Genomic DNA, 14,751 nt, shown 5'->3' with positions numbered 1-14,751 from the left:
TGGGAAAAGGAATGGAATGAAAATTTGAGTCAGAAGAAGAAAATCCAAAACATGATGGGTGTTAGAACACAGGAGAGGATAGAAAGGTTTTCAGTTTGGAAGATGATGAGAAAGTAGAAATAAAGGGTATTGTTCATCTCCACACTGCTAAGCAATTTGGCCCCGTGGTTGCATCTGCAGCTGTAAAGGGTGGCGAGGCTTGTGGAGTGAGATCTGTTTGCTCCTGCTCTAAAACGTAAATGGCCGCACTGAGCAGCTGCAGATGGGCCAGGAATTCTGGGTCCTGCATGGGTATTTAGACTCGGGGCATGGTGTTAACGTTTCTGTGTCCGTATTTTAATCCTCTTAGCTGACTTGGAAGATTTAAGTCTGAGACTTAACAGAGCCTGCCAGAGCTGATGGGATAACGTGGAGCAGATTTGCCATTCTCATGTACAAGAGATGCCAGCTCTTGAGAGCCTTAATTTTAACACGGAGCTTAACATGCCTTAGGTCGGCCACTAATTCATCAGAATTAAGAGGAATGAACAGGTGCACTTTTCTTTGTAGCAAAGAAGTTAATACTAAAACTGTTAGTGTGCACTGTAGGCAGACATCAAGGCCACTTGGATATTTGTCATGTGGCTTATAGCCTCAAAAAAGGGGTTCATTTTTATATCAATTATCACTTATACATATGAGTATACTTTTTAAAGAAAGATAACATACTGCTCTATGAAGTTCCATTTTCATTTAACAATAAGTGAATTACATCTTTCTATGTCAAGGAATATGTGACTAAATTATGACCACGTATATTTTATTAATGACCACTTGTATTTCGTTATATATTTTTGTCATAATGCATTTAGAAAGTCCTCTGCATTTAGACATGTTATAGATATATATGTTTAAGTCTCTGGTGATTCTTAGTCCCTTTATGACTGTAGACTGATACAATTACTTCTTTATGATGAATATCCAGAAGCTGAATAGTTGAGTCAAAGTATCTAAATACGTGTTAAAAGTTACCAAATCACTCTCCAGGAAAGCAGTCCAAATGTACACCTGAGACAGGGTAAGGTAAGAATGTTCTACGACCTCTCCAGTATTGTGTTCAAGAATTTATTCATTTCTGCCAATCTCATGCTCAAGCATTATATCCCTTTTTAAAAATTTTATATTATTAGTGAAATTGACTGTTTTCTCATGTGTTCTTTGAAAATTTATTTTAATCTTGTGAAATTACTTCCTGTCTTCTTAGCTTATTTATTTGTATTTTTGTCCTTTTTTTTTTAAAAAAGCAATGTATATATCAAAGACATTTACTCTTTGTCTTTATGTATACATTATCTTTCTCATTACTCTTTTTATGTAAAAGTTTGTATTTTAAATTAGAAATTAAAAATTTCCAATTTAAACCAAACTTTCTTTCTTGTTTTTTTGCTATGGTCTAATGGTTAAAACAATCTGCCACATTCTAACGTGACATAAATACTTCGTTTATAGTTTGTTTTTCATAGTTAAAAATTTTAGGGTGGGTGCGGTGGCTCACGCCTGTAATCCCAGCACCTTGGGAGGCCGAGGTGGGTGGATCACGAGGTCAAGAGATCGAGACCATCCTGGTCAACATCGTGAAACCCCGTCTCTACTAAAAATACAAAAATTAGCTGGGCATGGTGGCACGTGCCTGTAATCCCAGCTACTCAGGAGGCTGAGGCAGGAGAATTGCCTGAACCCAGGAGGTGGAGGTTGCGGTGAGCCGAGATCGCGCCATTGCACTCCAGGCAGGGTAACAAGAGCGAAACTCCATCTCAAAAAAAAAATTTTAATACATCTGAAATTTATTCTAGTGCCAGATTTTAAGACATCTGAATGTACATTTTTTTGTTCATTAGTGAGACACTTGACCCAATAGCATTTATTGAAGAATTAATTTTTTTCTCATTGTTATATCCTTGGTATGATTGTGGTCTTTGAATCACCTTATATTAATCTGTCTCTATATTCTACCCTCAGAATTACACTGCTTTAATTACTATAGCTATATTATATATTTTAATATCTTAAAGAATAGCTGTTAATGCATTCTTTATATTAAAAGTTGCAACTCAGATTTTTAGAAATTGCAACGCTTACTAGCTGAAGCAAACAGTTTCAGCTTATAGAATCCAAGGAAGCTTTGACAACCTTGCTTTCATACTTTTACCAGCCAGCAAGGACTCAAGAACAAGAGAAGTTGGGGGGATCCTAAGTCTCTGCCTTCCTGGACATGCCAGCCTCATTTTCTCACTGTTCTTATTCTCAGGGCGGGAAACATGGCTGTTGACAGCTATTAGTTTAAGGCTTAAACTATCAGACTGAAATTAATTTCAAGTTTTGTCTATGGGCTTGTTAGAATTTTCTGACAAGGAATGTATTAGCTCAGTTCAGGTTTTGCATCGTCCATGCAGGTGAGTACCTGTGAGGATGATTATACCCTTGGTGGGACCTTGGTAATGCATTTTGGAATACATTAGCAGGTTCGTAAATTATAAACAAGTTGTTTTGAAGTTACGGTTAGAATTGTGATGGGTAAAATATTTTGACAAAGAAAATGCAATGTGTCTAAGTAATATGATAATGCTTTTGTTTTCTCTTGTTTTAATATTAAATTTGCTGTTTAAAAAGTGGGTCTGCATGAATGATTTAAGTATTTGAAGCACATGCTTGGTGTATTGGTTATGCAGGAGTGTCTTTAAGCTACGTGGATTTGTTTAGAAGTCCAGAAGTTTTTTATGACATGACAATGGGCAGCCATGACCTGGTCATATAAATTAGGTGGCCAGACTACCTACAGTAGTAGTGTAGTGAAGGAAATACCTCCTACATATAAAACTGGAAGACTGGAAGAGGCAATAGGGATTCTTTTATTCATTTATTATTATAAAATAGGTTGGTACAAAAGTAATTGTGGTTTTAATGGCATGCAAAAAAATTCAGTTTTCATGAAATTAAAACAAGAAGTGAGCTTTAATTATGACTTCCATTTTTACTACCATTCCATGATTCTTAACCTTCAACAACCCTTTCTTTTTCGCTGTCATAGCATTGGTTCAGTCTAGTCTTCTTTCCTGTCAGTCTCATCTTCTAACCTGTCAGCTTCTTTAGGTCAGGGGCTTTCTTATTTCTCTTTGAATGCTAAGAAGCAAAACACTGTTTTTAAACATGTTTGGTGCTCTATACATGCGTTTTATAAGTAACTTAAAAAATAAAGATAGCATAGATATAACAGAATTTCGAGTGGACTAGAAACTAGGTTACTTATTTTTACACGTTCAAGTATTTTACATAATCACATTTTATATGAATTTTTTTCCTTAGGCCTTTATCTCTTTCTTGGCTGTAGTTCTACCAATTACTCATATGCTGCACACCTTGTAGAGAATATAACTCATATCTTTTTCTATTGAACTGAGGCCATTTTTTCCCTGAAGTGTGTTTGCTGAATAGAAAACCTAAATATCATACATTAATTAATAGATGTTATATGCAGGTTATTATTCCATAGTATAATATTTCATAGTGGGAGAAGAGTTTACTAAGATAAAACACACAATATTGCCAACTTAACCTCACATCAAATGAGCAAACAAGCATAGGCATCCAAAGGCTTTGGGTGGGTTTATATGCTCTTTGAAAATAAATGCCCGCAAGATTAACATTCTATGAATTTGGAACTTAGATCTAGCTCCTAGAATGAAAATAGATTTTCAAAAATATACTTTCAATTATAAGCTTTATTATAGTATATTCTGTATACAAGCAAGTGCACATGTGTGCACCTGTGCAACCAGAAATCATTCCCCAAAGTTCCCTGGTGCCCCTGGTTCCCTAGTGTTCCTCTCTTTCCCAGTTCCCCCTCCCCAGGAAACCGCTTATCTGTCTCTGTCACTGTTGAATAGTTTTCATTTCTATAGTTTTATATAAATAAAATCATATGTTATATATTCCTTTTTTTCTTTTTTGGTCTGGCTTCTTTCACTAAGCGTGATTATTTTAAGATTCACCAATAATTTTATTGATTATTTATTCAAGATTCACTCATGCTTCTTTCACTAAGGGTAGTTATTTTGAGATTTATTCATCTTTTAAAATATTTAATTAGTTCATTTTTTCTTATTGCTAAGTTTTATTTTGCTGTGTAGATATACCACAGTTGTTTATCGTTTTACCTCCTTATGGACATTTGAACTGTTTCCAGTTTTTGGCTGTTACAGACAAAGCTGCTATGTACTTCATATGTAAGTCTTTGTTGGACGTTTACTGTCTTTTCTCTTGAATAAAATATCTAGCGTTTGGATGGCTGGATCACACAGTACATGTTTTCTCAACAATTGATTTATTCCTTGTTTGTGGGTTTATTCATTCACCTTCCCCGCCCCTCCAGCAGCTACCGCAGTATTGGCCGTTCTAACGGGAGCGTAGTGGTACCTCCCTGTGGCTTTAATGTCCATTTTCCTCGTGACTAACGATGCTGAGTGTGTTTTCATGCGCCTTTTCACCATCTCTGTTAGTTTCCTTTGACTGGTGTAATAAACGATCACAAATTTGGTGGCTTTAAAGCAACGGAAAGTTATTCTCTCACAGTTCTGGGCCTGGCTGCCTAAAATCAGTCTCCCTGAGTCAAAACCTGGGGCTGGCAGGGCGCAGAGGCTCGGCGGGAGGGCTGCGGGGAGAATCAGTTCCTCCACCTTCTCTGCGTTCAGCACAGCGCAACGTTCCTTGTATTCCGTGGTTTACGGCCTCTCCCTCCATCGTCAAGGCCAGCTAGGAAGCCACTATTCTGTCTGACTCTGTTTTTGTCGCATGACCTTCCTCTCTTTTTGGAGTCAAAACGTCCTTTGTCTGCCTCTTTTTTTTTTTTTTGAGACGGAGTTTCGCTCTTGTTACCCAGGCTGGAGTGCAATGGCGCGATCTCGGCTCACCGCAACCTCCGCCTCCTGGGTTCAGGCAATTCTCCTGCCTCAGCCTCCTGAGTAGCTGGGATTACAGGCACGTGCCACCATGCCCAGCTAATTTTTTGTATTTTTTTAGTAGACACGGGGTTTCACCATGTTGACCAGGATGGTCTCGATCTCTTGACCTCGTGATCCACCCGCCTCGGCCTCCCAAAGTGCTGGGATTACAGGCTGTCTGCCTCTTATAAAGAACATGTGATTGCATTTAGGGCCCGTTTGGTTAATCCAGGATAATCTCCCAATCTCCAGTTCTTCAATCACACCTGCAAAGTCCTTTTTTAATTTTCATTTTGCCATATAAAGTAGCATTCACAGGTTCCAGAGATAGAAGATGTGGATAAATGTTGTAAGCTATTTTTCGGCCTACGGCGTCATTTATTGCTTCTTTGGTAAAGTGTATGTTCAGATCTTTGGCTCGTTTGTGTTGTTTTCATCAGGCTGTTCCCTTTTAATTCTGTTTGGAGAGATTTCTTGTACGTACTCTGGATATACGTTCTTTATAAGATATATCCTTTGCAAACATATATTAGCGCTCCCAGTTGGGCTTGTCCTTGTATCATCTTAAAAGCGTTTTTTGAAGAGCAGAAATGCTTAATTTTTTAGAGAAATTTTATTTCAGTAGCTTTTGGGGTAAAGTGGTTTTTTGCTAAATGGCTGAAGTACAGAGTGGCGAATTCTGAGACGTGTACCTCGTACCTAATACACAGTTTTGTTATCCCAACCCCCCTTTCCGCCACCTCTCTTCCAAGTTCCTGAGGTGTATTATACCACTCTCTCTGCCTGTGCATCCTCCTAGCTTAGCTCCCACTAATAAGCAAGAACATAATTTTTAAGGTTTCCATTCTGGTGTTAACTTCACTTAGAATAATGGCCTCCAGCTTCATCCGAGTTGCTGCAAAATACATTATATCTATCATTCCTTTTTATGGCTGAGGAGTAGTCCATGGTGTGTGCAGATACCACATTTTTCTTTATCCACTCATTAGTCAGTGGGCACTTCGGTTGGTTCCATATCTCAGCAAATGTGAATTGCGCTGCCTTAAACATAGGTGTGAACGTATCTTTTTCATATAATGACTTCTTCTCCTTTGGGTTGATACCCAGCGCTGGGATTGCTGTATTGAATGGTAGATCTATGTTTAGTTCTTCAAGGAATTTCTATACTGTTTTTCATAGAGGCTGTACAAACTTACACTCCCACCAGCAGTGTATAGGCATTTGTTTTTCCCCATGTCCGTGCCAACATCTTTTTTTTTTTTTTTTTTTTTAGTAATGGCCATTCTTGCAGGCGTAAGATGGTATCTTATTGTGATTGTAATTTGCATTTTCCTGATGATTGGTGATATCGAGCTTTTTTCCCATAAGCTTATTGGCCATTGGTATATCTTCTTTTGAGAACTGTCTATTCATGTCCTTTGCCCACTTTTTGAATTATTTGAAACAAATTTGAAAACAAATTATTTTGAATTTGTTTTTTGCTTATTTGTTTGAGTTCCTTGTATGATTCTGGATACTAGTCCTTTGTCAGATGCATAGTTGGCAAATACTTTCTCCTATTCTGGTGGGTTTTCTGTTTACTCTGATTATTGTTTCTTTTGCTGTGCAGAAGCTTGTAGTTTAATTAGTTCCTATTTATTTTTACTTTTGTTGTATTTGCTTTTGAGGTCTTATTCATGAATTCTTTGCCTAGGCAGATGCCTAGAAGAGTTTTTCCAATGTTGTCTTCTAGAATTTTTATTATTTTAGGTCTTATATTTAAGTATTTGATCCATCTTGAGTTTATTTTAGTATAAGGAGACAGACAGGGATCCAGTTTCATTTTTCCATATGTGGCTTGCCAGGTTTCCCAGCACTATTTATTAAATAGCGTATTAATTCATCAATTTGTGTTTTGTATGCTTGTTTAAGATCAGTTGGCTGTATATATTTGGCTTTATATCTGGGTTCTCTATTCGGTTCCAGTGGTTTATATGCCCAGTTATATGTTTACCAGTGCCATGCTGTTTTGGTAACGATAGCCTCACAGTATAATTTGAAGTTGGGTAATGTGATGCCTCCAGATTTGTTCTTTTTGCTTCTGATTGCTTTGGCTACTTGAGCTCTTTTTTGGCTCCATATGGATTTTAGGATTGTTTTTTCTAATTCTGTGAAAATAATGTTGGTATTTTGAGGGGAGTTGCACTGAATCTGTAGATGGTTTGGGGCAATCTGGTCATTATCACAGTATTGATTCATCTAATCCATGAGTGTGGGATGTATTTCTATTTGTTTGTATCATCTGTGATTTCTTTCAGCAGTGTTTTATAGTTCTCCTTGTATAGATCTTTCAGCTCCTTGGTTAAGTATATTCCTAAGTATTTTTATTTTCTTTTGAAGTTGTTATAAAAGGGATCGAGTTTTTTATTTGGTTCTCAACTTGGTCGATATTGGTGTATAGCAGTACACGAATGTGTGTAACTGATTTTGTAACCTGAGAATTTACTGAATTTGTTTTTCAAATCTAGGGGTCTTTGAAGGAACCTTTAGGATTTTCTAGGCATACAATCATATCATCTGCAAACAGCAATATTTTGACTTCCTCTTTTCCACTTTGGATGCCCTTTCTTTCTTTCTATTGCCTAATTGCTTTGGCTAGGACTTCCAAAACTATGCTGAATAGGATTGGTGTAAGTGGGCATCCTTGTTTTATTACTGTTCTCAGGGAAAATGCTTTAAACTTTTCCCTATTCAGTATGATGTTGGCTGTGGGTTTGCCATATATACAGCTTTTATTATTTTGAGGTAACTTCTATACCTAATTTGTTGAGAGTTTTTATCCTAAAAGGATGCTGAATTTTGTTGAAAGCTTTTTCTGCATCTCTTGAAATGATTCTGTGGTTTTTAAATTTTAATTCTGTTTATGTGATGTATCTCATTTATTGACTTGCACATGTTAAATTGTCTCATCATTCCTGGGGTGAAACCCACTTGCTCATGATGTATTATCTTTGGATGTGGTGTGGGATTCAGTTAGCTAGTATTTTGCTGAAATGTCTGCATCTGTGTTCATCAAGGTTGTTTATCTGTAATCTTCTTTTCTTGTGTCCTCTCCTGATTTTGGTACCAGGGTAGTACTGGCCTCATAGAATGCTTTAGGGAGGATCCTGTCTTTCTCAATCTTTTGGAATGGTTTCTGTAGGATTCCTACCGATTCTCCTTTCAGTGTATGGTAGAATTCAGCTGTGAATCCATCTGAGCTTGGGCATTTGTTGTTGTTGGAAATTTTTTAATTACTGATTCAGTTTTGCTGCTGGTTTTTGGTCTGTTCAGGGTTTCTATTTTTTCCTGATTTAATCTAGGAAGGTTGCATGTTTCTAAGAATTTATCCATCGCCTCTAGGTTTTCTAGTTCATGTGCATAAAGATGTTCATGGTAGCCTCAAATGATCTTTTGCGTTTCTGTGCTGTCAGGTCTAATGTGTCCAGTTTCATTTCTAATTAGGCTTACTGGAATCTTCTCTCTCCTTTTCTTGGTTAATCCAGCTAATGGTCTATCAATTTTGTTTAACCAGCTTTATGACGTTTTGTTTATCTTTTCAAAGAACCAGCTTTATGTTGCATTGATGTTCTGTATTGTTTATTTTGTTGAGATTTTATTTAGTTCTGCTCTGATCTTTGTTATTTCTGTTATTCTGCTCGCTCTGGGTTTAGTTCGTTCTTGTTTCTCTAGTTACCTGCGGTGTGAACTTCAGTGGTCAGTTTGCTCTTTCAGACTTGGATGTAGATATTTTGTCCCATAAACTTTCCTCTTAGCCCTGCTTTTGCTTTATCTATCAGAGAAGTTTTGATAATTTGTGTTAATATAGCACTAAATTCAAAGAATTTTTATATTTGCATCTTGATTTCATTGTTGGAAATCATTTCGAATCAGATTATTTTATTTCCATGTATATGTATAGTTTTGAGGGTTCCTTTTGGAGTTGATTTCTTTCTAGTTTTATTCCACTATGGTCTGAGAAGATACTTGATGTGATTTTGATGTTTTAAAATTTATTGAGACTTGTTTTGTGGCCTATCATGTGGTCTGTCTTAGAGATTGTTCCATGTGCTGATGAGAATAATGTCCATTCTGTAGTTCTTGGGTAGAATGTTCTATAAATATTTGTTAAGTCCATTTGTTCTAGCATCATTTAAATCCACTGTTTGTTGACTTTCTGTCTCAATAATCTGTCTAGTGCTGTCCGTGGTGTATTGAAGTCTCTCACTATCTTATTTATGTGGTCTAATAATAGTTGTGTCACTATCTCATTTATGAGGCCTAATAATGGTTTTATGAATCTGTGAGCTGCAGTGATCGATGCGTAGAAATTTAAGATTATAATATTTTCTCGTTGGATTGATTCTTACATCATTTTAAAACGACATTTCTCTTTTTTCATTGTTGTTTGGAAGTTGTTTTGTCTAAGAATAGCTACTCCTGTTTGCTTTTGGTTTTCATTTGTGTGGAATATTTTTTCCACCCCTCTACCTTGAGTTTATATGAATCCTTCTGTATCAGTTGAGTCTCAAAGACAGTAGATATTTGGTTTGTGATTTATTTTTAATCTGTTTGACCATTCTGCATCTTTTAAGCGGAGCACTTGGGCCATTTTCAGTCCACATTAGTATTGTGATGTGAAGTACTGTTCTTTTTGTCATGTTAATTGTTACCTAGATAGCTTCTACTTTTTCTCATGTTACTCTTTTACAGACCCTGTACATTTTAAGCTTTCAGGAGGTTCTATTTTGGTGCATATCAACCTTTTGTTTCACGGTTTAGAATTCCTTTTAGGATTTCTTGTGATGCTGGTTTGAGTGTGATGAATTGCATCAGCATTTGCTTATCTGAAAATAACTTAGTATCTCCCTCATTTGTGAAACTTAGTTTTTCTTTAAAGACAAAATTCTCAGCTGACAGTTATTCTGTTTAATGAGGCTGAAGACAGGAACCCAATCCTTTCTGCTTTGTAAGGTTTCTGTTGAGAGATCTGCTGTTAATCCAATAGGTTTTCCTTTATAGGTTACCTAATGCTTTTGTCTTACTGCTTTTTTTTTTTTTTTTTTTTTTTTGAGATGGAGTTTTGCTCTTGTTACCCAGGCTGGAGTGCAATGGCGCGATCTCGGCTCACCGCAACCTCCACCTCCTGGGTTCAGGCAATTCTCCTGCCTCAGCCTCCTGAGTAGCTGGGATTACAGGCACGCGCCACCGTGCCCAGCTAATTTTTTGTGTTTTTAGTAGAGATGGGGTTTCACCATGTTGACCAGGATGGTCTCGATCTCTTGACCTCGTGATCCACTCGCCTCGGCCTCCCAAGGTGCTGGGATTACAGGCGTTGAGCCACCACGCCTGGCCGGTCTTACTGCTCTTTATGTTGACTTTAGATGGCCTGATGACTACAGGCTTCAGTGATGATCTTTTTGGAGCGAATGTCTCAGTTCTTTGAGCTTCTTATACTTGGACAGTCAAATCTCTAGTGAGGCCTGGGAAGTTTTTCTCAATTATTCCCTCAAATAAGTCTTCTCTTCTCCCTCAGGAACACCAGTGAGTCTTAGGTTTGGCTGTTTTACATAATCTCATATTGATTGGAGATTTTGTTCATTTCTTTTGATTGTTTTATCTTGTTTTTGTCTGACTGGGTTAATTCAAATGCTTTGTCTTCACACTCTGAAATTCTTCGACTTGTTCTAGGCTGTTATGAAAACTTACCACTTTGTTTTGCAATTCCCTAAATATGTCTTTTATTTTCAGAAGTTCTGATTGGGTTTTCTTTATGATATCTCTAGAAAATTTTCATTCATGTCCTGAACTGATTTTAGAATTTCTTTATGTTTTTCACGTTTCTCTGGTATCCCCTTGAGTAGCTGAATCACCTTTCTGAATTCTTTATCTGGTATCTTTTTTTGTTTTGTCTTGTTTTTGTTTTCTGAGATGGAGTCTCACTCTGTCACCCAGGCTAGAGTGCAGTGGCATGATCTAGGCTCACTGCAACCTCTGCCTCCCGAGTTCAAGAGATTTTCCTGCCTCAGCTTCCCAAGTAGCTGGGATTACTATGCCTGGCTAATTTTTGTATTTTTGGTGATATTTCAAAGATTTCATCTTGGTTTGGATCCACTGTTGGAGATCTAATGTTGGATCCATTGTTGTGATCTTTTTGGGGTGTTGGAGAACCCTGTTTTGTCATATTACCAGAGTTGCTTTTCTGGTTCCCTCTCATGTGGGCAGACTATTTCTTCTAATTATTCTTGAATTTATGTTTTATTTGACTGTGCTGTTTTTATTTTTTCCACTTAAGAATGTGAATTCAATGCTTATAGTGAATTATAGGCTAATTTGATTCCTGGTGTACTCATGGGTGAAGACTCTGCATGAGTTCCTTGGTTTTAGAGTCTGTATAATGGCTTTCTCGTGTGCCACTTGCAGTGGCAGTGTGCTCAGTGTGTGAGCAAGTTCCCTTCTCCTATGCTGCTGGAAGGGTAGAGGTCTCTTGATGCTTATCTCAGGCCCCTGTGGTGTGCACTTATTTACTAATGTATTATTCCCCAGTATTTTATTTACTGGTTTGATGGTTCAGGCTTCAGGCTAGCGGGGGTGATGTCCCTTGGTAGGAACTGGCTGTGGCTAAAGCACGCGGGTAAATGCAACATTCAAGAGTGAGCAGAGGTCCCAGCCTTGACAGAGGTTGCTGGAGGAGCTTTCGGTGAGTCACACTGAGGTCTTATTGCAGGAAGAGTTGGAGCCACCTGAGCTCCCCTACCAGGTCAGGAGAAGAGCTGTCTTCCTCTCAGCCACACTCCTGTCTCAGTGCTCTGGCTATTCAGATCACAGAGGCACGTCTTTTCATCTGTAAGGATGTTGACATTTTAAGTAGAAAGGAACTGGGACTCAGTCTCTCATCCAAGCCTGAATCCAGAAGGCGCTGCTTCTGCAGGGATGCAGTCATCCTGACATGTCCCAGAAATGCCGTTTACAGTTGCACTTACGCCAGGTTCCCATGGGAGCATCCCCAGCTGTGCCTGCAGTGATGTATGAGGGGGAAAGATATCCCCTTCTTCAAGACCCTTCACACACGCTAGGGCTGTCTGATTGTTGGGTTACAGCTGTAGTTCTCCTGCTGAGTCCAGCACTGTAACTGTGCGTCTGGTGAAAGAAACTTCCGGCCAGCAGAAAGATCTGTTGCTATGGCCTACCATCCAAATTCTTTTCTCCCATGGGGTGTTACCTTGATGTCGTATACTCCCCCTTCCCCTAGTAGCGAGAGTCCCTGTGAGCCAGACTACTACTGTGAGTGCTGTTGCTCCTCTGGGTCTAGCTACCCAGTGAAATTGCCATACTCCAGACTGTCTTCAAGGGAGCCAGTGATGTGACTTGTCTTCAAGTCTCCCACCATAGGTAGCAGCACCAGCTCTAATGAAGGTGGCAGAAGAATGACATGGACTCTGAGATTCCTTGGTTGTGTGTAGCCTCAGAGTATTGGCTTTCTTGAACAAATACCTTAGGGTATTGGTTACAGTGATAAAGAACTGGTCGTGTGGACAGACTCAGGACCTCCAGGTTAGCCAAAGTGGTACAAGCCTGGTGATGTTGAGGTTGCACTGCACTCCTCTGCTTCTTGAGGATGGGTCATTCTACCAGGAGATGCTGTAATGGACTATATTTATTAGCCTTCAACCAGGAGGTGGTGCTTGCAGAAGACTACTAGCGGTGATAGTAGCAGTGGGTTTTGCTTGCCTTGTGTTGTTTGGGATGGAGGGTGTTCTGGTTTCTCAAGCAATGAGTATGGCCATGTACCTCCCAGAAGTTTATGCCCTTCTGAGACATAAAGGCAGATGGTAGGGCAAAGCCGGGTGGGGACTGGGTCAGGTAAGTCTGCACTCTGAGTCTCCACATGCAGGGCGAGTAGCAGCCCCTCTGGGTGTTGGAGGATGGTCTCAGGTCAAATGTTCCAGAGGGGAGTGTTGCTGCCTGTGTGGCACAGAAGGGTTTGTGCAGGGAGTGGGGAATATCAGGTGTCAATAAGCCCCACACAGATCTCACATACGCGGCGAGGCAGATCCACTCCTGCAGTGTTCCACTGGCAGCCGTGAGCTAATTTCCAGAAAGCCTGCACTCAAAACTTGTCACCGCCTCAGGTCATAAGCATTTCCTGTGGAGAGAACAACCTGGCTTTCAAGCCACATCACGGCAGTCCGTCCACAAAGCTGGGCGCCCAGCTCCTGCACTCACAGCTGCAATGCACTTTTCCCTCACCTCCTGCTGCCCCTGGCCAAGGCACCAGAGCTTATATCATGAAACCCAACCGGGGGGCTCTTTTGACCTACAACCACTGCCTGGACTATTTGGCTGACCTCCACAGGGTTCCTGGTGAGAAACAGTAAGAAATGACTCCCTTTGGTTCACGCTGGAGACTGGGAAGGCACACAGGGGTCTTCCCACAGCTGCTCCCACTTATATCCCATGACCCTCCCCAAGTCAGTTCCTGCACTGGGTAAGGATAAGGCCTTCCCCTGTGGCCCAGACTCTCAGGCTCCCTGGTAGAGGCATGTACCCTAGAGACCATCTCTCCCTGCTTATACTCTGGGAACTTGCAGCCCCTTCCCTGACTCACAGTGTAGACTGTGGTGCTGTAGGCTGCAGCCTGCTGTTTCTTTCAAAGAGTCTGTGGATTCCTTCAGTTTTGCTGTTTGGTTCCCACATTGTTTCTTGAAAAAACGTTCACAGTGTGAATATCTACACATTGCTCTGTTCTTTCAAGTGAGAGACGCATGCTAGCAACGCCTCTAATCTGCCATTTGGGAAAAAAATAAAATGTTCCATTTCAATTAAGCCCAATTCATTAATTTTTTATATGGATCTTGCTTTTGGTGTTCTAAGAAATCTTTGACAACCCAAGATCAGAAAGATTTTCTTCTAGCAATTTTAGTTTTAGCTTTTCCATCTGGATTGATAATCTGTTTTATGTTAACTTTTACATGTGCTATGAGGTCTGGGTCAAAGTTCGTTTTCCTGCCTGTGGATTTCCAGTTGCTTCACTTGAAAAGCCTGATCTTTCAGCATCAAATTGCCTTTGCATCCTTGTGAAAAAAGATTTATGTGTGAATCTATTTCTGGGTGCTCTATTCTGTTCCATTGATATGTCTATCTCGATGCCAATGCCACAGTCTTAGAGTACCATAGCTTTATAGTGAGTTTTCAAATCAGGTGTTATAATCCCTCCAATGTTGTTCTTTTCCAACATTGTTTTGCCTATTCTGTATCCTTTATATTCTCAAGAGAATTTTATAATATTTGCCAAATCCTTTCACAAAATAAAATAAAAACTAAAAACGAAAGGTAAATCCTGTTGAGAATTTATACGGTTGGGTGGAATTATAGATCAATTTGGGAAAAACCGACGTCTTAATAATACCTAACGTCTATGTCTCTAAGTGTGCTTTTAGTTTTCGGAGTTCTGACATTTATTCCTACATATTCTTTATCTATACCAAATACAGTACATTAAAGAAAATAGGGTTGTGATACCCACAATAAACTTTAAACCTTCCTCGATATTTCTCTGAAGTTGCATTCTATTTGGCCAAAATATATACTTTGCCTTTTGGGATGTCTTTTTATTATTTTAAAAGGATTTCTGGCAATATGTCTTTGTTCAATTAAAATAACCATTTTCTTATCCTTGATTTTTATAGCATTTTACACAGTTCATTTCTTATGAGAATGCTTGCACACTCATGTATAATTCTCATTTATTTTTACA

Source organism: Callithrix jacchus, chromosome 9, assembly GCF_049354715.1.
Source record: "Callithrix jacchus isolate 240 chromosome 9, calJac240_pri, whole genome shotgun sequence".
NCBI classification, from domain to species: domain Eukaryota; kingdom Metazoa; phylum Chordata; class Mammalia; order Primates; family Cebidae; genus Callithrix; species Callithrix jacchus.
This window is presented reverse-complemented; position numbering follows the sequence as displayed.